This window comes from Tauraco erythrolophus, chromosome 8 (assembly GCF_009769465.1).
Source record: "Tauraco erythrolophus isolate bTauEry1 chromosome 8, bTauEry1.pri, whole genome shotgun sequence".
Taxonomy (NCBI): domain Eukaryota; kingdom Metazoa; phylum Chordata; class Aves; order Musophagiformes; family Musophagidae; genus Tauraco; species Tauraco erythrolophus.
The window spans coordinates 45,256,515-45,284,120 of NC_141472.1; the positions used below are offsets into that span (position 1 = coordinate 45,256,515).

The following is a 27,606-nucleotide window of genomic DNA, read 5'->3' on the forward strand; positions in this document are numbered from 1 at the left end:
AACCAGGCAAGCAAATGATCACTGAATGGCCATGTCAGATTTCGAGTTTTCATGCAACAAGTGAACGCTTTTCAGTGTATATTAGTAATGAAATTCAAGTTTAGGCTGCCAAAAGATTTGCCAAAGTTAAATCCAGGACGATAACTTTATCTGCCTGAGTATCAGTTCTGTACACACTGAGTCTCAGTATAACAAAATATATTTCAGCCAAAGAAGTGGCAAGGATCTTGATGCTGCAAATGTTTGAAAGATTCCAGAAAGTACATAACACAGTGAGATTTATTATCTAGGAGGAAGCGTCTGTGAATTGCAGGAGTGTCATGTCAGGTAAAAATGGAAGTTGGTAGATCAGCAAAACCGTATCAGTTGCCATAAACTGATCTTCCTGTTTGTTCTGGGGTGAAAGTATGTGAGCGTCATCCATTGCTTTCCCGCCCAGTATGGAAAATGACACGCAAAGAAAACTCAGCAGAGGGGTGTGAACTTCTAGTTTGCTAAAACAAGTTTACATTCTGTAATTCTTTTACTGTATAGAAATATATACTTTTACTGTATAGAAATATAAGTACTGTATACTTACTTTACTGCCTTAAAACCAGAAAAGCTCCACTGGTATAAAACTGGACTTTTGGGGAATAAAAATTAGCTTTCCTTCTGCCTGTTTTGATTCATGTTCAAAGCTATTATGTTGCAGGTGCAGGGAACTTCATCTGAAGGGGAACATGAAACAGAACTCTTAATTTGCTATAACATAAATGAAAAAAGGGTACAATAGCCTTGTACTAAAACCCGTATCTACGCTGAAACAGCTTACATGAGGAATTCTGTCTTCCCTGAAACCCAACATAAGCTATGTTAATTTTGCTACCAGTAGATGTAATTGGTCTTATGTACTAAATAATGCATTTACTGGGTGCTCTACAGGCAAGCAATATAAGCAGAAATGTTTGCAAGTGTTTCTGTGCATGCCCATACATAAAGTTCTTCTTATGTACATTTTCCATTTGAAAATTTATTTAAATTACCATCACAACCATAAGTTAATCTCATATAGTTTGACTTTCTTTGGATAAATGCTTCTTTGAAAAATATTTAAGATGGCTTGGAATCATTGTTTATATTTTTGTTGATCATAAATATGTTAGATGGATTTTAATTAGAACTAAGCTTTGGTGCATTTATACAAAAGCATTAAGACTATGTACACTTGAAAACAGGAAATTAAACTGCTTTCTAGTTTTCCATAGGTCTCACCAGAAAAGACAAATGCAGAATACATTATACAAGCAACTTGACTGTGGACTTCTCAGTCTTTGCAAGATAAAAAAATTCCTGTAGTTAGTCCAGTAGAGTGACAAGTAAAAAGTATAAAAGTAAAAAGAAGGCTACATTTCCAAATCATAGAATGATAGAATCACAGAATGGTTTGGGTTGGAAGGGACCTCAAAGGCCATCCAGTTCCAACCCCCCTGCCGTGTTTAATATTAGATTGTCAGTTGAATATGCAAAGCTTATTTATTTGCATGAAGTCTGCAGGACCAATTCCAATTTATCAGTAACCACTCCATTAGCAGATGCTAGAGGCAGTATTAGTTTTTACTGGAATGTGAAGCACATGATAAGATGTCTGTATCTGCAGAGGTCAAAAACCAAAATACATGTATGTGATTCATTGGAGGATATATGAAAAATAAACTGAAAAAAAAAGTAGCAAAACATAATACATTTTTTAATCAATAAAATGATAAATACAGTATGGTAAGTGCTATTTCTACAACATTGTGGGTGGTAATGCTTAGATACATTTTTATAACAGAAGTAAATGGGACCAGTCTGTTAATATGTACGAACTACAGTTTCTGTAACATTATTTACATCTGTAAATGTTTTTTACTAAAAACAAAGTTTACAAATTCTAAGTATAAACTCGTAAGAAAGAGCTCCAGGGACACTTCCTAGAAAAAATGACAGATTACATCCTTTCCCCAGCAGCTGGCTGACGCAAGACAAATACTCTTCTGCAGTGCTTTTCCAACAGTTGACTGAATTTCACAGACATTTGTATGCTGGCCTTTGTTAGGAGCAGTAAATTCCTCCCAGTTGCCAAGAAAACCTTATTTTGCAGTGATTTGTCTATTTTTTTTCATTGCATATCCCTCCTATGTATAAAGGAAGTTACAAATATCGCAAACGATCGTTTCTAGAGATCATGATCTCTGACCTTTGTCTGCATTTAACAACAGCTTAAATGCCACATTTTTTTCAGCATAGTATTCACACAAAAGTCTTCTAAATAGGCCTCTACCAGCTGCTATTCAGTATTTAAGAACTGGTCCCATTGTAAAAGCCTTTTCTCCCACATTTAGTTGTTTTAGAAATAAAATGTTACTGGTTGTAAAAATTTAAAAAGATGGTTTTTTATTCTTTGCCTCTTTAATGAGAAGTGAAAATGCTAATAGTCTGCCATGCATTTTCTTTCTATGATTTTCTGCCAAGTACAGCTAAATCAGCAGTCAAAACACTAACAGGTTTTATGTTAACAATAAGAATAGTTTGAATAGTGGTTTGAAAAATGTGATTGTTTCACTAACATATTAGTTCCCATCTACTCAACATTTACAAAGAAAGCAGATACTTCTAGCTGTGATAACTTCTCATTTTCACAGCTTGTGGCCAAAACCTCCCCTGACTACTTTAGGAAGCAATAGATTTTCTTAGTAGTTTTAAGCTCTAATAATGAAAAAGTTAAGAAGTGCTAAATAACTATATTAAGAATATGATTAAAAACGTAAGATCTAATTTTTATTATTCTGTCTTATGAATGTGATGTTATATATTTGTTATTCAGGCTATAGAGGTTAGACAAAACCAATTTATTATTTACAAAGCCAAAAAATGTACAAAACATCTAATTGGAAGCCTTTTATATTGTATTTGACATTTAAGATGAAGAAAGAAATAGAAATAAATTACATGAAGCTAGGGGAGACAAAGACATTCCTATTTTCCTAAAACACAAGTTATAAAGTTAAGATCCATGTGAAATAGGAGAAGCCTACATTGAATTATTCCTGAATACTAGGTCCTGATTTCCAGAATGAAGAACACAGCCCTCTGAGCCACTGGCCCTGTATTCAGTAAGGACTCTGTATTTCTCCTCAGACTTTGGCCAAAAAAACCCCAAGAAGGTGGTATCCACAGGGTGGGAACATGCTACCTCACTTGCAACAATGCATCTGGACAACCCTCCTGTCCCTCTCCCCTGTCCACAACTGCTCAGGCACGAGACCAGACCTTTCAGAAGCTCTCCAGATCACGCACCTGTTCTGGCATGCAGGAAAGGATGAAAGATGGTCTTTGAGACAGCATATAAAAAGAAAGAAGGGAAGGGTGTTAACAGCTGCCGATTCCTTTATCCATGTGGATTAGGGCTCGATGTACTACAGTAACAGGAACAGAAATTAACACATATAAATTCACCTTTTCTGGATCAAGGCAGTATGATCAAAATGAAGCCCTTTCTATGTAAAGTGCTGCATATGAGACACCCAATGGTTTTAGATACAGTATCAGGAAAGAAATAATCTAATTAATTTGTTTCAGACTTGCCAAATTTCACACAAGCTTGCCTTAAATGAAAAAGCCATCTATCACGAACTATAGATTCTGATTTCAGGTTCAGTTCTTCCAGGCAGGAAAATTCAGATTTATTTAGGGGCACATGCATAGCAGCAATAAAGTCAGCTAATCATCCGGCTATTTTGTAAGCAGTGGAGATCACTATCTCGGCTGAAATAAATTGTTCATGTGCTCTATGCTGAATGTCTTGTCCCCATGCTGGTTATGCTATCAAATCTCCATCATTAGAGGACTTAAAGATGCCTATTTCGTGCATGCCAAGAGACTTTGGAAGTCTGTGGCAGTATCTGTAGCTACTTAGAGCAGCAGAACAGCGAGGCCCCACAAAACACCGGTGGAAAAAAACATAGTAACCTACAGACAGGCACGAAAGAGGTTAGCTGCTGGTTTTGCTTTGGTTTTGCTTTTCTGAGCCCTGCTCCCAGATGTACAAAATTAAATTCCATTTCAGCACCTAAATGTTTCTAGACACGGACCTGAGTAAAATTAGTTGGAATTCTGAGTTCACCATGTTGTGAGATTGTTCCGTAACTTGGTGTTAACGTGCGTTACTGAAATCTCCACCAGCCGTATCTCCTCAGACATAGTGAAAGCAGTAAAGATATTTGCTATGTGACAGCTATGTTGTCATTCGTCTCTAACCCTCCTTCTGTCAAGCAACTACCCAGTCTAATTAAGGACCTCTCCTCCGGTTGCTGTAGAGCCATCTTGCCAGTAGAGCTATCAAATTCACACTGCAAGAAAGGAACAACTCAGTAATTGGCAGAGATTTAGTTTGACACCTTTCCTACTTATAGGACATTGAAAGAATGTGAATAAACACACGAGTCTGCCTATACAGGGTCAGAAAATGAGCATACCCAGGCCAGCATCTTGTTTCCAACAGTGTCTATGTGGGGGTTAACCTTGGCTGGCTGCTGGACACCCACTAACCTGCTCTCCCCCTCCTCAACAGCTCAGCAAGTGGGGCGGAAATAAGATGAAAAAGCTCATGGCTTAAGATAAACACAGGGAGATCACTTATTAATTGTTGTCCGAGGCAAAACAGAACTGACTGGGGGAAGATTAATTTAATTTATTGCCAATTTAAAATAGAGCAGGATGGGGAGAAACAAAGCCAAAACAAAAGTCACTTTCCCTCCACCCCACTTTCTTCCCAGGCTCAACTTCAGTCCTTTGTTCTAACTCTTCTACCTCCTCCCCCATGAGTGGTGCAGCAGGGACGGGGAATGGGGATTCACTATTCAGCAATAAAACATTCCTGTGATCAACACTGTTTTCATCCAAATCCAAAACATAGGACCATACAAGCTACTATGAAGAAAATCACCTGTCTCAGCCAGAGCGAGCAGACACTTCTCTACCACTCCTTTCTCTTCACACTGTTCCTCTTCTCCAGCATGGGGTCCCTCCCACAGGCTACAGTCCTTCAGGAAGAGACTGCTCCAGTGTGGGTCCCCCACCAGCCACAGTTCCTGCCAGAAAATTTGCTCCTGTGAGAACTCCTCTTCATGGGCCACAGTTTCTGCCAGGAGCCTGCTCTGGCGTGGAGTCCTCCATGGAGTGCAGTGCAGATATCTGCTCCACCATGGTCCTCTATGGGCTGCAGGGTGTCAAGCTGCATCACCATAGTCCTTTCCATGGGCTGCAGGGGAATATCTGTTCCAGTGTCTGGAGCAGCTCCTTCCTCTCCTTCACTGACCTCGGTGGCTACAGGGCTGTTTCACATTTTTCTCACCCTTCTCTCACACAGCTGCTGCACAGTGATTTTACCCTTTCTTAACGATGTTATTACAGAGGCACCACCAGCATCGCTGATGGGCTCAGCTTGACCAGTGATGGGTCTGTCTTGGAGCTGGCTGGAATGGGCACTGTCAGACATAGGGGCTGGTGTCTTCTCACATAAGCCACCTCTGCTACCCCCTGCTAACAAACCCTTGCCATGTAAACCTAATACAAGCTAATAGCAGATGTCTAGTGAGAGTACAGGAATAACACAAGACAGTGACAGGCTACTTCTCCAAAATCCTTTAGAATCTAGCATACAGAGGAGGTGCTGTTCAAGCTTCCTTCTGGGAAGCAGTACGAAATTCATTCTAGACTGAATCCGTAGGCACCTGTGCTTCTTTATGCTCTGTAGTGATCTGAAACCCAAGTATGATGTTACAAATGCTTAGAAAGGGAATACGGTACAAAAGTGAAAGCACCACTACACCACTGTTAATCCATGGTGTGCCTACATCCTGACTAACCAGTTCTGTTCCAGCTACTCCTGTCAGAAAAGATAGTAGGACCAAAAAATGAAAAGAAAGGATGTTCAAAGTTATAGAAGAACTTGCGGATTGAAAAATGGACTAAAGCATTTTAACTCACAAAACGCAAAACTTCAAAGTCAAGACAATAGGCACCTATAAAGTCAGAATTTGAAACAATTATTTGATGCTCCTCTTATTGCAAGAATTAGGAAGCATCACATTAAATCATCAGATAGCAAATTATAAACAAACAACAAGAGGATCCTTTTTTTTTTTGCATAGCACAAATCTAAATTCTGAAATTACTACTACAGGGTGTATAAAAATCCAAAAAGTTAAAAAAAAATTAATTAAAATTATGATCCATCCAAGGCTGTCAAAAACATGGGTATTATGTCCAAACTGCTGAAATCTGGTATTGGTGAACAGAGGAAAGTTTCACAGTGTGCTTTGCCCTGTTCTTATACTCTTCGCTACATGTGTCTACCAGTCATTATCTGAGATCAGATACCACACTGATTGGACCTTTCATTAGCCTAATATGGCTATTCTTAGGTTCTAACCTAAGGGAGTGCAGTTCCGTTCAACCTTGACCCTTTGGTTTCACTGCACTCAAATTCCTTTCTCATGACTACTCACCCAGAACTAGATCCTCCTTATTTCAGATTGAGCCTACTCACTTCTTAGCAAGATCCATACCTACTTCAAGGACAAATCTCCAAGAACATCCCCTCACTGTATAAAAAGGAGAATGAGAAGACATTGCTTGCAATGTGTGTATATGTACACTTACAAATCTATGTGTATATATATATACTTATGTGCGTGTATATCAGGAGTTTTCCATGTATTTCAAGATTACTTTTACTTTTTTGGTTCTAAGTTATAAAGTTTAAAAAAAAAAAAGATTCCAGCTAAGGTTGCAATAATCTTTTTTTCCCTGTGATTTTGCTGTACTTGTTATTTTAGAAGGGATTTTCCATTCTATTTGCAACACTTCAAATGATCTTTGCAGTAAGCAGCAAGGCTATATTCCCTTTTTTTCAAATGAGGAGGAAATATGTGTGGAATCATATTATAGAACTGACAGCTAACATTTTATTAACAATAAATCAATAAGAAAATTAGTTGGTAAATTATTTAGTCTTGCATATGCCCTTGAAGACTTGCGTTTAGCATATTTAAAAAGTAATTGACTACATTGTGTCAGCAACCTAATATTCAATTTGTAGGAATTCTTCTTTCCCATCATTCACACTCATATGCATTTTTCTCTCTCAAAAAAAAAAAAGGTGTAGAACATAAATGGACAACAGTGTTGGAAACACAACTGCAGTACTTAGAAGTGTTTTTCTACTGGAATTAGTGTAGAAATTCCTTGTGTGTGCTCTGCATTGGGGTAACGCTGGAGAAACTGCAAGATCAGCAAGCTTACTTTTTTGCTTCATAGTCACGCTGATTTTCAGGCAAAGACAGAGACAATAACCATCTCTTCACATACTTAGGAGATTAAAAGAATGCCAAACTATTAAGAACAGTACAGTTGGAACACCGTTAATATAAAGCAATGATAATAGATGTAGATCCAACTCCTACATTTCTACCCTTGGAACTCCATTTAAACAGAAAAACAGAAAGGATCAAAAGCTCTCAAGTGGTGGGACAGATAATGCTAACACAGACTAGCAACACTCCTCTTTGCAAGACCACATCCTCATCTAGAAGCTGGTGCCCCTGGTGGGCTCTGATCGATGGCCGTGCTAAGTCCGTTATTACAGTACACATGTGGGAACTTATGCTGCTTCTGTTCAGAACCCTGAAGCATGGTATGCCTAATTGTGTCAGGGCTAGGACACACATTGCAGTTTTTTTCAGTCATACTACTTTTTAGAAACAGATGAAAGAATAGCTCTGCTCACACGCGAAGCATACCAGGCTTTACCAGTCATGACAGGAAACGTGGAACGCAATCGCACAGGTATGCTGCCCCTTAGTACTTCCTGTTGGTTAGTCACCAGAAGGACTGACACCTGTCTCTTACTCACACCCCACCCCGGCTCCCTCGCCCTGCCATTGCTAACAGTGGTGCAGCAGCCCGCAGCTTTGGTCTTTGATGAGAGGGAGTGCGCGACTGTGGATAGGAACAACAAAATGAATATTCTCCCAAGGAATGATGAGTGCAGAAAACAGACACATTACACAGTATGAAAATATTTTACGGTTGTCTGGTGTGAAACCATTTTTTTTTCTGCTGCCAAATACAAGCAAATTATGTTGACCTCACATGAAATACTGGAAAAAAGCAGATCCTGAAAGTCAGCGTATAATAGCAGTACGCGTGGGCAGCCTGTTGCACTGGGAGACATAAAAATTAGTGAGAACATTTATATGGAGGTCAGAACAGCTTAGTGTGATTCTGCTTACCGTACATATAAATTAAGCAAAATAAATAAATAAATGAAGTCAAGTAGTTATTTGGAGAGGGAGAGGGGGAGAGAGAGAGAGACAACTCTACTGCCTGTATTTCAACTACAGGAAAAGCACAATGATCCCCTTGTGTGTACATGCAGCTAATAATTCCTGATGCTTTGCTCCTCCCACTTCCTTCTCTGCTTTAACACTAAATTAGTCACAATAACACTATAATAGTAATTACATCGTTCCTGGATTCTGGTCCACTCTCATCAGCACAGTAGTAAGACATACTGTACTCCCCACCCTACTTACATATTATCCTCAGTCACAGAGCTCAGATAGATTGCAAAACTTTTTAAACTCTGTTTATGTATATATATGTATATATGTGTGTTGGTTTTGTGCAATTATTTGATTCTTTTAACTTAGACACACAGAAAGATTTCTTAAGGCTATCTAAGTTTTCTTAAGTTTTCAGTAGCAAAAATTTCTTCCGAAATGACAATAAGCAGAGACATTCTCATCTTCAAAGGAATCATTTCTACTGCTCTAGCCTGGGTTAAGCAGTAGAAATTAACTGCCACCTGGGTTTTTCTGCACATGTGGACATCAGGTATTCTTAAATCTGCAAGCACTGTCCCTAGCTGAAGACATCATTAGGATAGGAAGATGGAACATTCTATTGTCTCTAAAATGTTTTATGACTTTTCACTATTAGCTTCATACATTAAAAAAAATGTGAATCAATCAATATATGTGATTTCAGGTGAAGAATTCTTCCTATTTATTAGGATATTTATATACAAGGCATACAAACACATAATTTTTTCTTTTTTTAAAGCATATAATAAAAGCTATTGGAAAGGGCAAAGGCAGTTGTGGTTCTTGTCTGTTGAAGAATATGTTAATTCTGAATTTTTTTTTTTGTTTTAAGTTTGCGTATCTATTTAATATTTTCATTCACTTTATAAAGAAGATTAGTTATTCCACAGAAATGAATAAAAGAGAATATAGGTATTCTGAGAAGACAAATCAGCAGAAGCATTTGGATCAATGTTTTTAATTCAAATCAGCTGTAAGAGCTCCTTGGTGAATAAAACATTACTAGAAGTTGAATTCTGTGCCTCATAGAGCTTTAGACTTCTTCCTGCCTTGGAGCATGCAGTTGAAGGAAGTAGATTTTAAAGAAAGATTTTAAAACCTTGACACTTTCTATAATATTAGAATTCCAGAATCAGTAACTACAGTAAAAAAAATAATTAACCACCTTTATAAACCAAAACCAAATAATTTAACAGATTTACTATCCCTAACTATCCATTCTTTCATCCTCTCAGAAAAGCTGTTTTCCACAAATGACTGCATTTTTCATAGAGTCTCTCCTTAACTTCAGTAGATCATAGTCTGAAATTTTAAGATGATCTGAAATTGTTGTTGTCTAGTTTTAATCTACCCACGTTAGTAAGTCATTCTTCAGTAAAATTCACTTCTAATAACCATCTGGAAATACACACTTTTCGGAGTTTTCATAACATTCCTGACCAGACTGCAAGAATTTTATTAGCGAGCACTAAACTTTTTCATTTTTTTTTCTCCAGTTTAGATTGCATCTTGAATGTTCGTTTGTTATGAACGACTTCAGGCGATATCCTAAGAATTTTCACCTTTCAGTGAGAAATGGCAGCAAAAAGGTCCCAAATCAAGAAAAGGTTTTTGGATGTGACACGTCTTCACATAGGTGGTACCAAATATTACAGTAACCATTCGCGTTTGTTAACCTGGGCATAGGCAAGCGGAAGACCTCCATGAATAGCAGACATTGTGTCCTAGAAAAAGGAAAATGCATCCTTGAGTCAAAAGTCAGACCATTCAGTACTTACTACGAAATACAGTTTTTGGAATACACCACTTCCTGAGTATGTGTAGCTTTGACCGCTAGAAGAGTTCAGGTAATAATAAAAGAATGCATCTTGAAGAAATATTTTTGAATTGTTAAAATTATCTGACTTGAATTTGCCTATTTGCATATTCTTGATACGGTTAAAGGACATGATGAAGCAAATTCCTCTAAACCTGCTGCTTTGCCGTTTACAAGAACATTATTACACAGACTTTTGTGACTTCAGCCACTATCACCCAATATTTTGACATTTTCCTTAACACAAATCCCAAACTGTATTCCAGGCTCATTAGATGGTGCCATTTTAGCAATGATTCATAATGTAGAGAAGTCTGTGTGCAGTGTGGTGATATTGATCATTATATCTTAACTTTTCTCAATTTCGTATATTTGTAATTAAACTAATTTACTTGGGCAGTGTTGCGATGTTACACAGTAGATCTTTGATCCATTATGCAGATTAAAGAAAATGCAAGCCTATGAGCTTAGATGATAGTGTAATATTTTTTTATTCTAAGCAGAGGAACAAAGTTGTGACAAGAGTATGACCAACGAATGGCTCATAGATTGCTAATAAAAGGGTCTTGCATTAACCCTCAAGTAACATAAATTTTGCATTGCGTTGGACAGGGCTAATGTAGTGAATGGTATAACATCTTTTTTAGCACCCCTAGTAAATCATTTTCGGATGATAGTGAGACTGAGTTGAAGAGCTCTTAAGTTTTGTATTAGATAAAGCTTACCCTACCTTACCTAAAAAAGCATAGTGGACTTGCTTAGTGGAGTGGCCATGGTCTGTTCTGGCTGCAGGAGGGCTGTGTGCTCTGTCCTCTACATTCATACAGTCATTTAACTTGATCTGTGAATTACAGCTGATTTGTGCATGACTAGAAGACAGAATGCCTCCTTTAAGGACTGAATTTAATGTAGATCTAACTCTTTCTGTAAGTGTTCTTGTTTGCTAACGAGGAAAAGGAGCAGCTGCTACTGCTGGAATGATTCAGCAAGTCCATTCCCGGCTGTCCTCTTTCCCTGGACGTGGATATGCCAAATAAATGGTATTGGCAGGGGCAGCAGCCTGCTTCTGGCTGCTACAGGCAAGATTTTTCCAAGTCCAACACGCGTTGCTTTGGGCATGCTGGTGAAAGGCAACATGCCCATCAGAACAAAAAAACAGCAGTCATTCTCTCCTATCAGTTTTCGTTCAATTGCTTCTCTCTCTGTTTACAGCTCTTCCCAGCCCTTTGGCCTCGTCTCCAACCCACTAGTACTTCGCCCACCATTTCTCTATGGAAGAGAATCAGTGAACAAATCCCATCACAATCCAAACATACGGAAAAACACATTTACAAGCATGAATGGGAAACAGAGGATATTGCTAAATGCAGGACTCTCTTCTAATTTAGAGATACCACCTGGCTAGTTGCTAGCCATCCTGATTGGTCTTACATATGTCCCAGATCTGTCAGAGCTATTAGGCATGCACGCATTGAACTTGTATGTGACACAGCCTTGTGCCGGGGGTGCCTGGTTGTATTTTCTGGTTCTTTGGGCTGTTTTTTCTTTTCTTTTTTCCTTCCTTAAAGGATGGCCAGCCTGTTACTATTGCATACCCCTTTGTCTCACTTGCAACAATGCAATCTAGGGCACTTACTGTGATACTGGGATTCCGGAAAGCCCTGCCATAGATGGTGACAGATGGATATTGGATCAGTGAAATACTGAGACTTGTGACTGCAGTGACAGAAGCCCAGACTCCGTAGTAATGACATGTCTTCTTCAGAGCCTGATTCAGAAAACACAATAATGTGAGATCTCTGCCATATTCTGTAGTGGACAGGGACACTGGAAACCATCATATGTTTAGGATTAGAGATTTGCAAAGGCTTGGCTTTTTCAGAACTTGGTTAAGATAATCTCCTGGTTTCGTAACTCATGCTAAGTCTTCCCCTCAAGTAATAATTTCTGCCAATGTCTATAACTTTAAAGAGGACAAAACTGAAGTCTGAATACAATTAAAACGAGTGGCATTTCTATTGCTTTGCAGCTGAGGAAGCTTTCTCCAACATCCCCACCCCACCGTGTCCCTTCGGGGCACCGAAATCAAACCCAGGCTACGTGTGGCCGTTCAGGAGACACAGCAGATTTATTTATAAAATGATATGGAAACCAGGATTATGTGGCATAGGAAGAAAACTCAAAACCTCTGCTGGCAGTTTTAAGGCTGAACATCGCACTCGAAAGTTGATTCAAACTGTCTTTTGGGATGCTTCTCTACAAGAAAAGCAACTGTCTTTAATATGCGGATTTTTCCGATCGCCTTCATTTGGGGCGTGCCGTAACTGTAATCTCTAACAACCGAGGCGACCGGTGCTAAAGGCCACCCAGTCTCCTCGGCCGGCGGCAGCCGCCAAGCCCCGCGCCACCCGCGGGCCCGCCGCGCCCGGCGAGGCGGGAGGAGGCGAGGCGTGAGGAGGCGAGGCGGGAGCAGGCGAGGCGCCCCGGGCCGAGCCAGCGGGCGGGCGAACACCCGCCCCCGCGCCGCTCCCGCCGCAGTTCTCGCGAGAGCTGGGCATGGGCGGAGCGCGGCTGGTGATTGACAGTCGCGGAGTCTCGGCGCTGTCGCCATTGTGTGGCAGGCAGAGGCAGCTCGCTTGGCGTGGGTGCCTGCGGGCCCGGCCCGCTTCGGTCCCTCCGGTGGATCCTCAGCTTCTGAATGTCTGCGTCGTGAGGGCTGTGCCGCCAGAGTGAGTATAGCCCGCTTACGGTGTCGAGACGGGGAAGATGGCCTTGTACGGCCCAGCTCGCGGCTGTGTGCGGGGCCGGGGCCGGCAGATCCGCGCCAGGGCTGGGGGAACCATTTTGTCTCGGCGCTAGCGCCTGGCCCCTCCGCCCTTCAGTCCGCCACGCACCTCTGACGGCCGCCCTCCTCTGCGCCTTCTGTAGCAGCGAAGCGGTGTGGCCCCCTCTGTCCCCCCATTCCCTTTCTCTCTCCGCGGAGCCTCTGCCCTGTGGAGCCGGGGCAGATCGGTCGGCGCTGCCCGTCCGGCCTGGCCGTGGCAGGGAGCGCGGGCGCAGCATGGGCGCGGTCGGGAGCTCCGGGCCGGGGCCCGAGCCCTGCTGGCCGGGCCTCTCCCGTTGAGCCCGGGAAGGAGAACATGGTGCCCTTTTCAGCGGCCCTGCGGAGCACTCGCTGCCCAGAGCCTGCTGGCTGCGGCCTGGGGGAACAGCCCAGCGTCGTGGCACCGGCTGCTGCAGCGGAGGCGGACGATCAGCCTTTGAAATATTTTTCTCTTTCATGGAACTCCTCAGAGGCTGCTGATTTTTTTGTTAGTCTTCCTCGATTGAAGGTTGAGAAAATACTCCGAACAAAGAATTGCGCAGACTGATAGAATTGTCCCTGAACTCCATCTTGTTTGTCATAAAAACATGATTGTGAGTAAACAATGAGGAAGACACGTGATTTCAGGTTGCTCGGGAGAAAGTCTTATGAATAGCTGCATATCAAGCCATACAATAACTTGCAGGCATAAAAGCTCGAGTCTTAGAAGTGTCACCGCATCGTTCCAAGGAAGAAAACTTGAGTTTAGGAGCTGGGAGTGAAGCATGTGCTTCTCTCTGAGGGTACAAGAAAGCTTCCTACTGTTAGTAGGAACCATGGAAGCTAGTAAAGGCTTCTCTTACTGGTAGACATGACTACCTGAAATTGCCCCTTATTTATAGGAGAGGAGAACAGGGCATAAGAGAGCAGTGAGAGGTTTTTATTTGAAATATTTGCTGTTTGTGTTATTTTTATCCTTTTGAAATTACACTGCTTTCCTGCAAAGGTATCTTGGATCTTTTATCTCGTTACCTCTATTCGTGGCTCTGTTAGGTCTAGTTGATCTTTCATAATGCAGTTGGAGGGATGACAGATGAAGAAGGGCAGGGCATTTGAGCTGTGTTCTCAAAATAGGCTGTTCACCTCCTGTTACAGCTTGGTCGTCTGTTTCCCAGGTACAACTTTAAACTTAAAGTTTGATTTCAGAACTTGGTTTCTTAACAAGTCTTGAGAGGCATCACATGTATTCTTTATTCCAGGAGGCACAAGAGTTATTTCCAGATTTTTCCATGAGGTTTTGATTGCTAAGTTGTGTAACGTGGCCTGAGCTGGTGAAATATATTGCTTTGATGAGAACAGTGCTTCTCACCTTGCTATTCCCTTTCTCATTTCTCTGTTGTTGGATACCAGTGTGAGTAGTGCCAAAATGAGGGAGAAGCCAGAAGTGTGTTTTCTCAGGATAGTGTGTTGAGGTTGCTCAATGAAGGATTCTGTTGAGTAAGGTGTTCCTTTCCTTTTTGGTGACAACAGACACTTAAATCACTTCAGACTACGACATAACTTAGATTTTTGTGTTTGTTTTTTTTTTTTTTTCAGTTTCTTCCTTAGAGAAGTCATTTAAGTATTTTTTGGCCTCACTACCTTCTGTGTAAATTGAGGTGACTACTTTGTAATTATAGAACTCATTGCAGCATGTTAATTACCACTTGGGATTTGTCGAATTCCTGTGTGGGTAAACAAAATGCTCAAGATTTTAATTTGAGTGTCTTTGCGCTCATTCAAAAAAACCCTTAAGATGCTTATACTGTAAAGGGAACCGTTCTCGTTCTGAACTACCCTATAAAAACACGATATTCCCCTTTTAGGCAAGTATTATTGTGGCTCTAATAATACTTTTTTTAATTGCGAGACCTCTGCCTTGCTCTGTCCTATGTTTTGTGATAGCTTGGCATGTTCACCTTGACCACCTCATTGCGTTACCATGGTCACCATAAGCCTTATGTGTGTATTGTGTGTATACAAGCCAACTATGAAGATGGTTGCTTCTCAGGCTTCCAAGATACAGTGTTTAAAATGGTTTTCCAAGAACTCTGAACAAAAAAAAAACAAAGCCAACAAACAAAAACCACGAAACAAAACCAAACACAAAACCTCAGAAGACTACTTACTAGCATTGATTACCAAAGTTGAGATTCTTAGTGTCTAGTTTTATCTATCTGATGTATTCAAGTAAAGACTCCATTGACTTCAGTTGCAGATACATGCTTTCATGATTTCTGCTAGTTGGATTCCAAGTAAGTTTTATGATGGATGCCCAGAAATTGAAGAGCTCTTGTATCGTGTTTTTTAAAAAATTAGTCATCTGAATGACATGCTTCATGTCACTGAATCTTTGTTGAAATGCGAACATAAAATCAAGTTTCCTTGAGCAGGAGTTCTTTGCCTAGACCGTAAGGCCTTTTTTTCGGTACCTTTCCACCTCTGCATCAAACAAGGCAGGGTTCCTCTTGTCAAATGCCTGTTCTTACACAACTCTGATTCATCTTTACAGCACATCCTTCTCATTTGCTGGCTGAGGCCAAGACTGCAGAAAAAATGTGTGATTGTATTAGATCATAATGTGTATGCATAGACTGACATGTTACATTTTCAGTTTTCTAACTTGCTGCTTTTATCTTGTTTTAACATGTTTTTTTGTGTATGGTTTCTGGAAGATTTATTTACTTGGAGAAAGAAAATATTATATAGATAGTATCATCCTGACATGCTCAGGTTGAAGTCGAAACCTGTGCTAATTTACAAGATTAAGCTGATAGATTACATTGTCCTCTTGGGGTTACCACTGGAGGAGAAAATTAATCTTGTGCCTTCTTATGTACGTAGAAGCAATTTGATAATCTTGGACTCCATTTCAGCTCCTAAAGATAGTTGGCTCTGGTGTCCACAGTCTTCCACTCTGTCCTTTCATAGCTGAATGCTCTTATTTTGTCTGTTTGGTGGATGGTGCATAAGCAATTTTAGTAGTATTAGATGATCTCTGATTTAGTCTTAAAGTTCTTATAACTTCTTACACTTCTTCGTCTTCCCCTGGTTCATCTGGACATTAATTTCTACCTGTAGGAGCTTCTGTCCCTCCTTCTAGAACCTTTGTGTATTCTATGTATGTCTGACTTTTATCTATGTTATTTAATCATCTTGTTCCACATTTACCTGAAGCGAAGTGATCTACAAGCAGAACGATTCGTAACAAAAGTGATAATGCTGGTGCTCTTTGTGTAGTACATAATAGTACAAAATTGGATCCGTGTGTCTGTCCCTTATGTTTTGTATCAGAGTAAAATGTAGATAAACAGCGTTTTGCATGTCACTTCTGATCAAGACCTGCCGCTGTCCTGTCCAGCATACACCCTAATCTATATTACTGGGACATTAATTTAGCTTCAGAGTTGGCGGGTTGAATAGTTATTCACACTCTGTGCAGCTTCGGACGGGTATTAGACTTGCAGTACGCATTATGGCAGATTGCTCTAAAACTTATATTAACCATCATTAGAGTGCCTTATCTAATGTTACAAATGTGAAGAAATATAATTATTACATTTTTATTGCACTTGAAGTGGTGTAGCTTAGATTACTAGATTTGTCCTTACTGAATTTCTTTTGAATTTCCATGATTGGTAGTGTTCTTCAGGGCCACGAAGATGATAAGAGGGCTGGAGCACCTTTCCTATGAGGACAGGCTGAAAGAGTTGGGGCTGTTCAGCCTGGAGAAGAGGAGGCTCCGGAGTGACCTTATAGCGGTCTTCCAGTACCTCAAGGGGGCCTACAGGAAAGATGGGGAGAGGCTGTTCAGGAGGGCCAGTTATGATAGGACAAGGGGTAATGGTTTTAAAATAGAGGGAGGTAGGTTCAGGTTGGATATTAGGAAAAAATTTTTTACTATGAGAGTGGTAGAACACTGGAACAGGTTGCCCAGAGAGGTGGTGGATGCTCCATCCCTGGAGACGTTCAAGGCCAGGTTGGACAAGGCCCTGAGCAACCTGATCTAGTTGGAGATATCCCTGTTCCTTGCAGGGGGGTTGGACTAGATGACCTTTGAAGGTCCCTTCCAGCCCTAACCATTCTATGATTCTATGATTCTGTGCTTTGGAACATTGCTTAGACCATTCTTATCGATACAGCTGTGTTTACAACTTTGAGGATTGCATACAGTTGCTCAGTATTTACTTAGGGGCTTAAATGTGATTTGGGAAATTTAACAAATTGATGATTTCAGGTTCCTAATCCAAAGTTAGGGAAGTGAGAACTTCAGATTCCTGAGCTGATCTGTTTCACTGGTGATGTCTCTGGCAAAAGCAAATGGGTTGCTAACGTCTCAAGCATGATCTAGAAGCTGGTGTGCTTCTCCATAATACAACCCAGTAGCTCTTTTGTACACAAACGTAAACATTCACTTAATCTTGGTACGCTTTATGTTTTGGTTCTCCCCCATCCAAATTAAGGGGGGGGGGGGGGGGGGGGGGCGGGGCGGGGAAAGTCATCTTACTTGCAAGATTAAACATTTAGATTACTTTAGATTGTGGCCTGTGTTGTAAAGCTGAATATGCACCACAACAGTGGTCAAAAATCCTTCCATTAAGGAAATTAACCTCAGCTGTCCAACTGTTTGGTCAGTGGAGTTCTGTACAAACTTAACTTTTACCAGGTAGAATATGTAATGCAGCATGACATTCAGCTAAGATTGAAAGTCCTGAATATGTGAACTCAACTTGAAACTGCAGCCAAACACAAGGTATGTCAGAATTGATACAGCAGCTTTTCACAGCCTGTTACTGATGAGCATGGCTGTTCTGTGGAAAAAAAACATTCTTTACTGATTGATGTATTTTTTTCCTGATATAGCTTGTTCCCATTCTTAGACGGTTAGGCCAAAATTAAAAGTGACTAAATAAAGCAGATTGTACCACTTCTGCAAATCACACTGTGCCAGTGGAGTTCCCTGCCATCCGTTTTAGAGTTGTTTGTTATCATGGTACTCTTCCTGCACCACATCACTGAGGATACTGCAGTTCTCTTCATTTTTTGAAGAGCAGTCTTTTGTGGTCTGATTCTGTCTGTACCATCCTGAGGAGGAGGAATCTGGGAATGTTAGCAAACCAGTTAGCTAGCTATCTGGGCTCTTGAGCAATGTTGAGTCAAGATAACCTTTCAAGGACAGGAATGACTACAGGATCACTTCTGCAGAAAAGGCACAAGCATTTATTTTGAAATGCCTAGAAATACTGACAGAGCAGATAAACACTCAGTGACTTAAAGGTAAATGTATGTATACCTGTGAGACAGCATGTGCACTTTTGTATACATTAATTTTCATGGGAATTGTCTTTGGAGAAGTTAAATATTTCTTTGAGGCAGGTAGACTGCAAATGTATGTTTTTCACCGGAGAGTGAAGTTTCATAGTTTTGATTCTGAAGAATAATTCTTGATTGTAGTTTCTGCAAGTGTTGAGATGGAGCTCATTAGCAAAAAAGTAATACATGAATTTAGGAGATCTGAGAACTCTTTCCCTGACTCCTGGCTCATTTTATGTGAATACTAGTGCTGCAGAGTTTTTAAGGGAGTCCCACTTGTAATATAATAGCAAACATATATTGTAATATAATAGTAATAATAGCAAAAGGAGCTGTTTCTAGTTTTCTAACATGGCATGGGAGGTGATGAAAAGAAGAGGTTACAAAAACTAGGGTAAGAACTCATTTCCACATCTTACTGATGCTTATTCAGACCAAAGTGCTGTGTAAATATTTGTGTGTGTGACTGATGTTTAGCCATACACTGAGAATGACTTGTGCATGTTTTGCATGTAGGTCCCTGCTTCTAAAAGAAAAAATGATCAGTGTGTCTTTATACAGGATACAAAGAATGGAGTCAAAACCCTCAAGAATTCCTCGAAGGATATCTGTTCAGACCTCCAGCTCTTCTCTAGGATCTAGAACCTTGACTGGAAACAGTTTAGCTGGTGCATATAGTGCAAGAGAATCTTCACGGACATTAGAATCTGGATACCAGGTAGTGTGTTTTGTTTCTTTCTGTAAAGTATAAATTAATTTAATGTCTGTGTTTCACCAAGAAAAGCCCTGAAACCCAGACGACCAAAAAAAAAAAAAAAAAAAAAAAAAGGAAACATAAGGAAAAGCCTCACCCAGGCCCTTGCATTTGTGAACAAAACCCGAGATTAATTCTGAAATGCAAGGGTGTAATAACGAAGCCAATGATAGTATTCTGCAGTGTGAGCTGGTAGTTCTAGGCTTGCCATCTTACCTGCTTTTGTTTGTAGCTGCACCTTTAAAATTCACCTGTTTGAATGAAGGGCATCCTGATACTATGGATCTGTTTTGGCACTAGTCATTGCAGTCTTAAACCTGAGTAAATGGGCTTTTCTGTTGAGGGAAGGTGAGGATTTTGTTCGAGTTTCGATGTGTATAAGGCATTAGACTTCATGTGTGGATAATGCAAAAGGTACAGGAAACTTAACTCTATGATTAAACGTTCATATTTTTTGATAAAATGATTATGAGCTTAGTCCAAAATGATTATGAGCTTAGTCCCTGCTGACAAGCTGTCTGGGACATTGTACTATATGCTGCCTTTTCCAGAAACAGTTTTACAAGTAATAGAGCATTAATTATTCTTAGTGGAATTACATGCACATGCGTTATATTTTGCCGTATCGAGCCTGCATGTGTTCGTTAGTATATAGGCTACAGGGAGTATCTAAAGGTAGTCTTCAGTCATTTTTGCTTTTTGGATTCCTATGCGTTTTTCACTGGCTGGCTGCTCAGCAAAACCAGGTCGGTCAGTCTTAGTCTTTTGTTGGGATTTGTGGACTCACACAGTCTACATATCGCACTGAAAGCTGCTGATCAGAAGATAAGTCTTGAGCTGAACTGGTGTTGTGAAGTTAGATGTGTTACTACTGTTAAAAAATTAGAACACGAGAGTTATGTACTTTACATTATTTCATTTACTACATGAACTGCAGTGCGTTCCCTGCGTATTATCTTTTGACTATTTCCTGTTGAGCAAAGTACTTCTAATCTGAGGGATCATCTTTGTAACACTTTCCAGTTAAAACAGAGGGGAAAATAATTGTATGGAAGATTATGTTGTATCCCTTCTTTCCACTCCAATTCATAGAAGGTAGTCTGCGAGCTTGTTACTCAAGACTAGATCTTAGTGATAAGAGCATAGAGAAGCTCCCTCTCTTGACTAACTTGCAGTACTTACAGAGCTGGTAAGAGTAAATTCCATTATTATTTGTATGTTAAGATTATAAGCCACTGGGGCGAGAAAAAACAAATAGTCTAAATAAGATTAAGTCCACTCAGGAATGGAATGAGCAGGCCTTTTATCTGTTAATCCATTCAGAATCCTACCTTGAAATATTAAGACCTGCTTGAGTTTCAAATCATATAAAAGATTTGTTATGAAGAAGAAAAAAAAAAAATATGACTATCAGTAGTGCTTTGAGTATTGTTGTGGTTTAACTCCAGCCGGCAACTAAACACTGTTTTCAACACAAATCCAAAACCTATACTAGCTACTATGGAGAAATTTAACTCTATCCTAGCCAGAACCGTGGAGGGAAAAGAACTTGGAGACTTCGCCTTTTAATATGAAGTAATTTATGCAGCTAGAGACTGTACTTGATTATAACTTAACTCAAAAACTTTTGGTGACAGAGCAGTCAAACTTGGAGTATCTGGTTTTGACTAGGGAAAAAAGAAGTTTTTTATTGGATATGTTTGTTCTCCTTCCCCTTCCTTTTTTTTTTTTTTCATACAGGTACAAATTCTTGTATGTCATATGCTTTTGAGATCAGTCTGGGTAATAGCCTCTGCTTATCTGAGGAGGCGTAACAAGCAGGTTAATTGTAAACTAATCTAATGTATGTGACTGTTGGGTTTATGTGGTGGGGTTTTGGTGGCAGGAATAGCCCCTGTTAAGAAGCTGGTAGAAGCTTCCTCAGCTCTAAGTCAGCGAGGGCCGAGCCAGGCAGTGCCTCTGTGAATAACATATTTAAGAAGGGACAAAGAAACCTGTGCCTTGTAGGACCTACAGTGGGGGGAGAACCCTGGGGGGCCTGGCCCTCGGCCTCCCACACGGGTGGCTGCCGCTGCTGGGCCGCAACTACTCGATCTACTAAGCAGATCCCTGAAGAGGCCAAAGTCTGCTCTCCTGAAGTCCAGGTAGTGAGCTCTGACTCCTCTTGTTTATTCCCCATGCTGTGTATGTTTGCGTAGAGGCATTTAGGTTGAGCCCCAATGAAGCTGACTTACTGGCTGGAATTCCTTTCTGCTGCTCTTCAAGTGCTCTCAACTTGTCACGGGCAAGCCTGATTTTATCTCAGTCCCCCTTCAAGTCCAGTTTAAAGCCCTGTCAATGAGCCCTGCTAGCTGATAAGCAAAGACCCTCATCCTCCTTTGGAGAAAAGGCCTGTGTAGGCCATCTCATTATCGAAAAACCCCAAATTGTGGCGGTGACACCAGCCATGGAGCCATCTATTAATAGACTGGGCGCATCTGTTTCTTTCAATGTTGCTGCTCACACTGGAACGACAGAGATAAAAATAACCTGTGCTCCAGATTCCCTTACCAACTATCCCAGGGCCTTGAAGTCTCTTTGATCGCCCTTGACTACGTGTTGTGGCTTCATCACCACCCACATGGAAGAGCAGTAATAGGTAATAGTCCGAGGGCCATACCAGGCTAGGAAGTTTCCTAGCAATGTCCTTAACCCAGACCCCAGGGAGGCAGCAGACTTCCCTAAGTGGAGGGTCTGTCCAGCATATTGGACCCTCTGTTCCTCTCAGAAAGCAGTCATCTACAACTATAACCCATCTTTTCTTCCTCGTGGAGATGGTTGTGATATCTTTGCACTGTGTCTGAAATCAGCTACTAAAACTATTTACTTCATTTCTTAAGCCCAAAGTGGTTTTGTACCCAGTACTCTTTACTGTTTTGTGGTGGTCTTCAATGTTAGTGATTTATAAGAAACTGTCGTGGTTTTAGGCTGATCCAGCAACTAAAACTCACACAGTCTCTCCTTCTCCAGTAAAGTAGAGAGGAGAGAAAAAAAAAAACCAAAAGGACTGAGGGTTGAGACAAGAACAGAGGGAGCACCCACCAACCATGGTCCTGGGCAAAACAGGCAGAGCTTTTCTCAAAGCAAAACAGTTTATTAATGATTACTTAGAAGGACAAAGGGAAACAAAAAACCGATTACTTGAGAGGACAGAAAGAAACAAAACCAGATCTTAAAACCGACACCTTCCCCCCCCGCCTTCCTTTTCCTCCCGGCTCTACCTCCTCCCCCCAGCAGCACAGGGGGCAGGGACTGGGGGAGTGCAGGTCAGTTCATTCCGTGCTGTTACTGCTGCTTCTTTCTTAAAGGAGAAGGAGTCCTTACACCCTTTTCCCCTGCTCCAATGGATCCCCTACCCACGAGGAAAAATCCACAAACTTCTCCAACGTGAGTCCAGCCCACTGGAAACAATCCTTCCCCACAGATTGCTCCGGTGTGGGCTTTACCACAGTCTCGGGTACTTCGGGAGCTGTAGCCACTCGCTCCGGCGTGGGTCGTCACGAAGACTCCAGATGCCTTTCTGCCTTGTCGTGCACCCCAACACGACCATCCTCGGGCTCAGGCATCTTCTCCCCACGGGCTGCGAGTGGGTCTCTGCTCCACCGAGGCCGTCCTGGTTGCAGGGGGGCCGCCTGCCATCTCACCATCAGCCGCAGGGGAAACTCGGCTCCGGCACACCTCCTCCCGCTCCATCCTCACTGACCTGCTGTCGATGCGGCTGTTTCTCTCAGATCTCAGTCCTCTCCAGGTGAACTCAGCCCAGTGGGCACCCCGGGAGTGGGGTGCCCCCGAGTTCCCCAGCTGGCTCCGCCGCCGCCATTCTCCGTGGGCGGCGCCGGCCCGACGCAGGCAGGCCGCCCGGCCGGGAGCCAGGGAGCGGGGGCAGTGCCCTCCTCCCTTCTCTGCTCGATCCTGGGCGAAGCACCTTTTCCGGTCCCTTTGTCCTGACTTAAATAGGGCAATTCGCAGAGGCGCCCTATTGGCTCAATCCCGAGGGGGATGGCAGTCTGATCTGGTGGCCGGAACTAAGCCTAACCCGGTTCCAAAACCGGGGAGGTCGCAGGGAGCAAAACCCCTCTCCTGCCACCAGAACCACCCCCCCCTCCACATCAAACCATGACAGAAACTTAGAGACACAAATGTTTCAATTCTGTGGGTGAAAAAAGGAAATGTGTTTTTGCTGCTTGCATGAAATGTAATTGAAATTAATAATGACTAATTTGCAAACCTTCCCTACCAATAGCACAATGATGATTATTAGATAGACTGCAGAGAAATAAAAATGTAAGCAGTGGTACAAGGGAAGTGCTTAAGACTCAGAGAAGATACTTTTTTTTTTTTTAAGTGATAATAACTCGATAACGTAGTTACCAGGACAGATCATGCTCCTTATGTTGAAATAATTATCTGTTAGTAGGCCTAAAACATGATTTATTTTTCTTTTCCTCCCCTTTTTGCACTCAGTCTTTCCTGTATTAAAATTGATGACCAAGACAAGACAGATGGCTTGCTTAGTGGCCAAAAAGCCACTATTGCGGGTAGCATTTTTGCTGTCATGGAGACTCTATGTGTGGGAGGTTTTTTTACTTAACACTGAAAGTGAGGTCCTTAATTCTGCTCTGTTGCTCTGGAGTAGGTAAGTCAGGGTCATGCCTCAAAAGCTTTACCACATCAACTTTGTTATTCACAGTCAAATGAGAGAATAGATCAAGTTGCTGATAATTACTAGAATGTAATTTAAAAAAAAAATCTTTCCTTTTGCCAGTGGTTCTCTCTAAGCCTGTTATTTCCTCTTGAGGTTCTCGTGCAAGGTTTCCCGATTTGTTGGTACTTCCACTTCCCTGTATTTTCAATATTCAGATCAGGTATTGAGTTCATTTTGAGTTACAAGATGCACATGATAAGCATGTTGTTCTTCAGGAATCCAGTGTATTGAATAGTTCCAGTAGAGACTGGGGAATTGGAGAAAGAGACACCCATGAAACTCCTTGGAAGCTTACAACGTCCTCTCCAGCTCACTACTCAGGGACACTTGATCATCCACCTTCTGGAAGATTTTAGGAAGCAGAAGCAGATTGGTGAGAATTGTTATTGTGTAATACTTTAAAAAAAAAAAAAAAAAAAATCAGGGTTTTACTTTAGCCTTCCCAGTCTGAAAAGCTGCTAACAGGGCCATACTGTAATGTTTCTAGATAAGTAGATCTTATTAAGTCAAGAGGGAGGGAAAGCAAGAAGGTAATGGTGTGAAGAAATTATTTAGAGGATGAAAATGATAATGTATATTAGTTTTACTAAGAAATAAATTTGAAGTGAGAGTGGCTCTGCAAGTATCAATTTAAAAAGAAGAAAGGAGGGGGTGGTTAGAATCTCATATGTGTTACAGTCCTACAGATGGCAAAATTAATATTGTTTATACTTAGCTTGTTCCATCAGGTGTTTCTAGGGGGTGTGGTTTTTTGTATGGTACCAGCTTTGTGAGTTAGCACAAAGTTCATGGTTTTGGAGACCTGCATTAGTAAACTTAGTTGTGGAGGAGCAGTTCGTAGTCTGACTGTGCTTGCTTAACATGCTGCTTCACAGCGTACTGTGAAAGAAAACGGAGGCTGAACTGTCACCTGACAGATCCAAGGCTCAGGCCATCACAGCTCGTCTTAATTGGGCTCCAGAATGTGCCTTCAAAACTCCAAAAATAAATTAGTTGGCTTCTTTGACATGCCTATGCACTGTAGAGTGACAATAAAACACTTTCAATTGCAGTAAAAATATTAAGATGGGAAAAGCAGAAAAGTACGAAGATGCTTGGCAGGAAGATAGTGAACAAGCGAAAACTCTGCTTGCTTTCAGACTAGCTATAAAGGAAAAATAATGCAGCTTGTAATAGAAACTGACTTTTGTTGGTAGGACTATCTTGAGTAAACCTGGGAATACCGATTAAGAGCACAAGCATAAATCCTACATTATTTTTAAATTAAAAGGCTTTGCATTTTAAAGTTATTCTTCGCTATTTTTATGAGTCTTACATTATGTACACTTTTGTTAAGTGTAAGTACATCTGAAATACTGTGTCTGGAATATTTTTTTTTTTATATGATTTCAGTCTACATCTTCTTCCTCCATTTTACAACTGGGTGTTATGGTGAGTCTGAGAGAATTCAGGGAGCATATTCAAGACTGCATAGCCAGCAGCGAGATAGTGATTCAAAGAGGCCTAAGCTATCTTGTACATCTACCTCTTCTGTGAGAAGTAATGGCTTGACTACCTTTTCAGGTGAGAGGTTTGATTACTAGAGCTGAGTTACTTGAAAAATTGAGTAGTAAGATCAGGTTTTATCAAGTTTTAAAAGACTTGCTTTGAAATATTATGCTTTTATTATTCTTAAACATTAAAAACCTATGCTAACGGAAGAGTATGTTCACACTGGTAGCAGTATCCAAAGTACTGAGAATGCGTTAGCATGTTCTTTTGAAAACCCAATCGTTCTCGTGTCATTTCAAAATTATTACCTGTACCTATTCCATTTGCAGTAACGCTGACTTTATGGCTCAGATATGTCTTAATTGGTTAAGATTCAAGGAAAGAATGAGTGTAGCTGCTGTTATTTCGTGACTCAAATTGTGTTGACAATTTGACAGCAGAAAGGGAAATCTTTACCTTGCTTAGTTCTGTGTTCCAAGAAGCACGGTGTCATGGCTGGTTAGTGTGCTGTTGTTTAGGGGTCAGGGAAGAAGGAGGTCTTTTGGCAGGGCCTAAACTCGTTCTATAGGCCAAGCAAAAATAAACATTCTACACTAGGAGCTCTTTCAGGAAAAAACAAGACTTTTACTAAAACTGTAAAATTAAGTATATGATAGTTGGATAGATCTAAGTTAAACAATATGCTAACAAAAATCTGAAGGTCAGGAGATAACTGTCCAAAACTTACATTGAAAATATTTCTAGAAGATTTTGAAACAGACCATTAGATCCATTCAGATTACCCTTGTGAGTATGGGTTGGTGTTCTTTTTATATCCCTTATGGAACCACACAGCCATGCTAATAAAAGTTAAGGAATTGCTTGCTCAAAATGCAGTATTGTTGATGCTTTCTTACTCTTTGTTGATAAAATGACCACCATTAACACTTCTCATTATGGTATAGGACTATCTGTCTTTCCATTTCCAGATTGGTTGGTCATCACACTGCTGACCAATGAATGCTTAAATTTGCATTTGTAAGTTAGCAGTAAAACTAAATCAAGGTGGATTTTTCAGAGCCATTGAAGAACAATTTTTTTGGAACAAGAGTTTTGTTCACAGCTGAAGTATGTGCAAGTTCCCTGTTTAGTTGTTGAGCTGTTAACAAAAAAATACAAGATCCTTTTTAAACTGCAGTGTTTTACTCTGCAATATGAGCAAGAACAGTATTAGTCATTGTTCTTGAAAGTTGTGTCTAAGCTGCATTTAAGCTTCGCTGTCTTTCTGGAAGATGAATTTTAGGAGCGTTTAAGAAGCCTAATTAGAATGGCAGCATTTGCTATATCTCAGGCTGCTGTTTTGCCATATAGTGAAGCCTATTTAATAACTAGCTGTCACTGGAAAGCAAGATGCTATTTCTTTTCCTCCTCCTGCCCTGTGAGTGTTAATGGGTCTGACTCTTCACAAAATGTTACTACTTTTTCTGATTTAGCTTTAAGAACCAACTTAACTGCAAGTTTAAATAAGTGCATCAGCAGAGTGCTGCTTACTTTTGGCTTTGTATTGGCAGCTGGCCTCTTGATCAGCTTAGTGGTATTGTTAAACTCACCCTTGATCTGGTATAACCAGAATACATGCATAAGTACCAGCCTAATAGATTTTTAAATGATTACAAAAACAGAGGATTTATTTACTTTTTCCTTTCTAGATTCCTCTTGGAGGTACAGTAGGATTCCTAGATCTTCATCAGTGATGCTTGGCTCCCTTGGAACTGAGCTGGTGAGAGAGCGAAGAGAGTTAGAAAGAAGAACAGATCTGTCCGTTAATAACCTGGGGGGTCACAGCTACAGAAACGGTGACTTTTCATCTTCAGCATGTATGTATTCTACAACCGAAAGCTTGTACACCCATAGGTTGCATGCCTGTTAGTTTCTTCGCATGTTCTTGTATATTTCTTCAAAACACAGAGCCAAAAAATCTATTTAATTTTAAAGAATCCTTGTAAATAAAGTTGTTTGGCCACTTTCTGCGTGTTGACTAAACCATCAAAGGATATATGAGTGGTCTAGCTTGTAGATGCACTCAGTCATAAGAAACTGATATTGGTGTTTGCTGCTGTAACTGTGTGGTTAGTCACTAAGCCTCTTTTCTTCTTTTTCATCTTAAGATCTCTTTGTATTTAGGTATAGGAAGAGGAACATGCTCTGTTGGAGCATGTCCAGAGGAGGGCCACAAAGATGATCCAGGGGCTGGAG

At 40.8% G+C, this 27,606-nt stretch overlaps 1 non-coding gene across 1 annotated transcript; it reads left to right on the forward strand.

Moving 5' to 3' along the window:
- Window positions 1-12,827: 12,827 nt before the first annotated feature.
- Window positions 12,828-27,313, forward strand: MARCHF7 (uncharacterized). The gene is made up of 5 exons (XR_015222300.1): window positions 12,828-12,956; window positions 18,944-19,100; window positions 24,096-24,253; window positions 25,273-25,443; window positions 27,060-27,313. It is a non-coding gene; the product is annotated as an uncharacterized MARCHF7 (transcript).
- The last annotated feature ends 293 nt before the right edge of the window (window positions 27,314-27,606 follow it).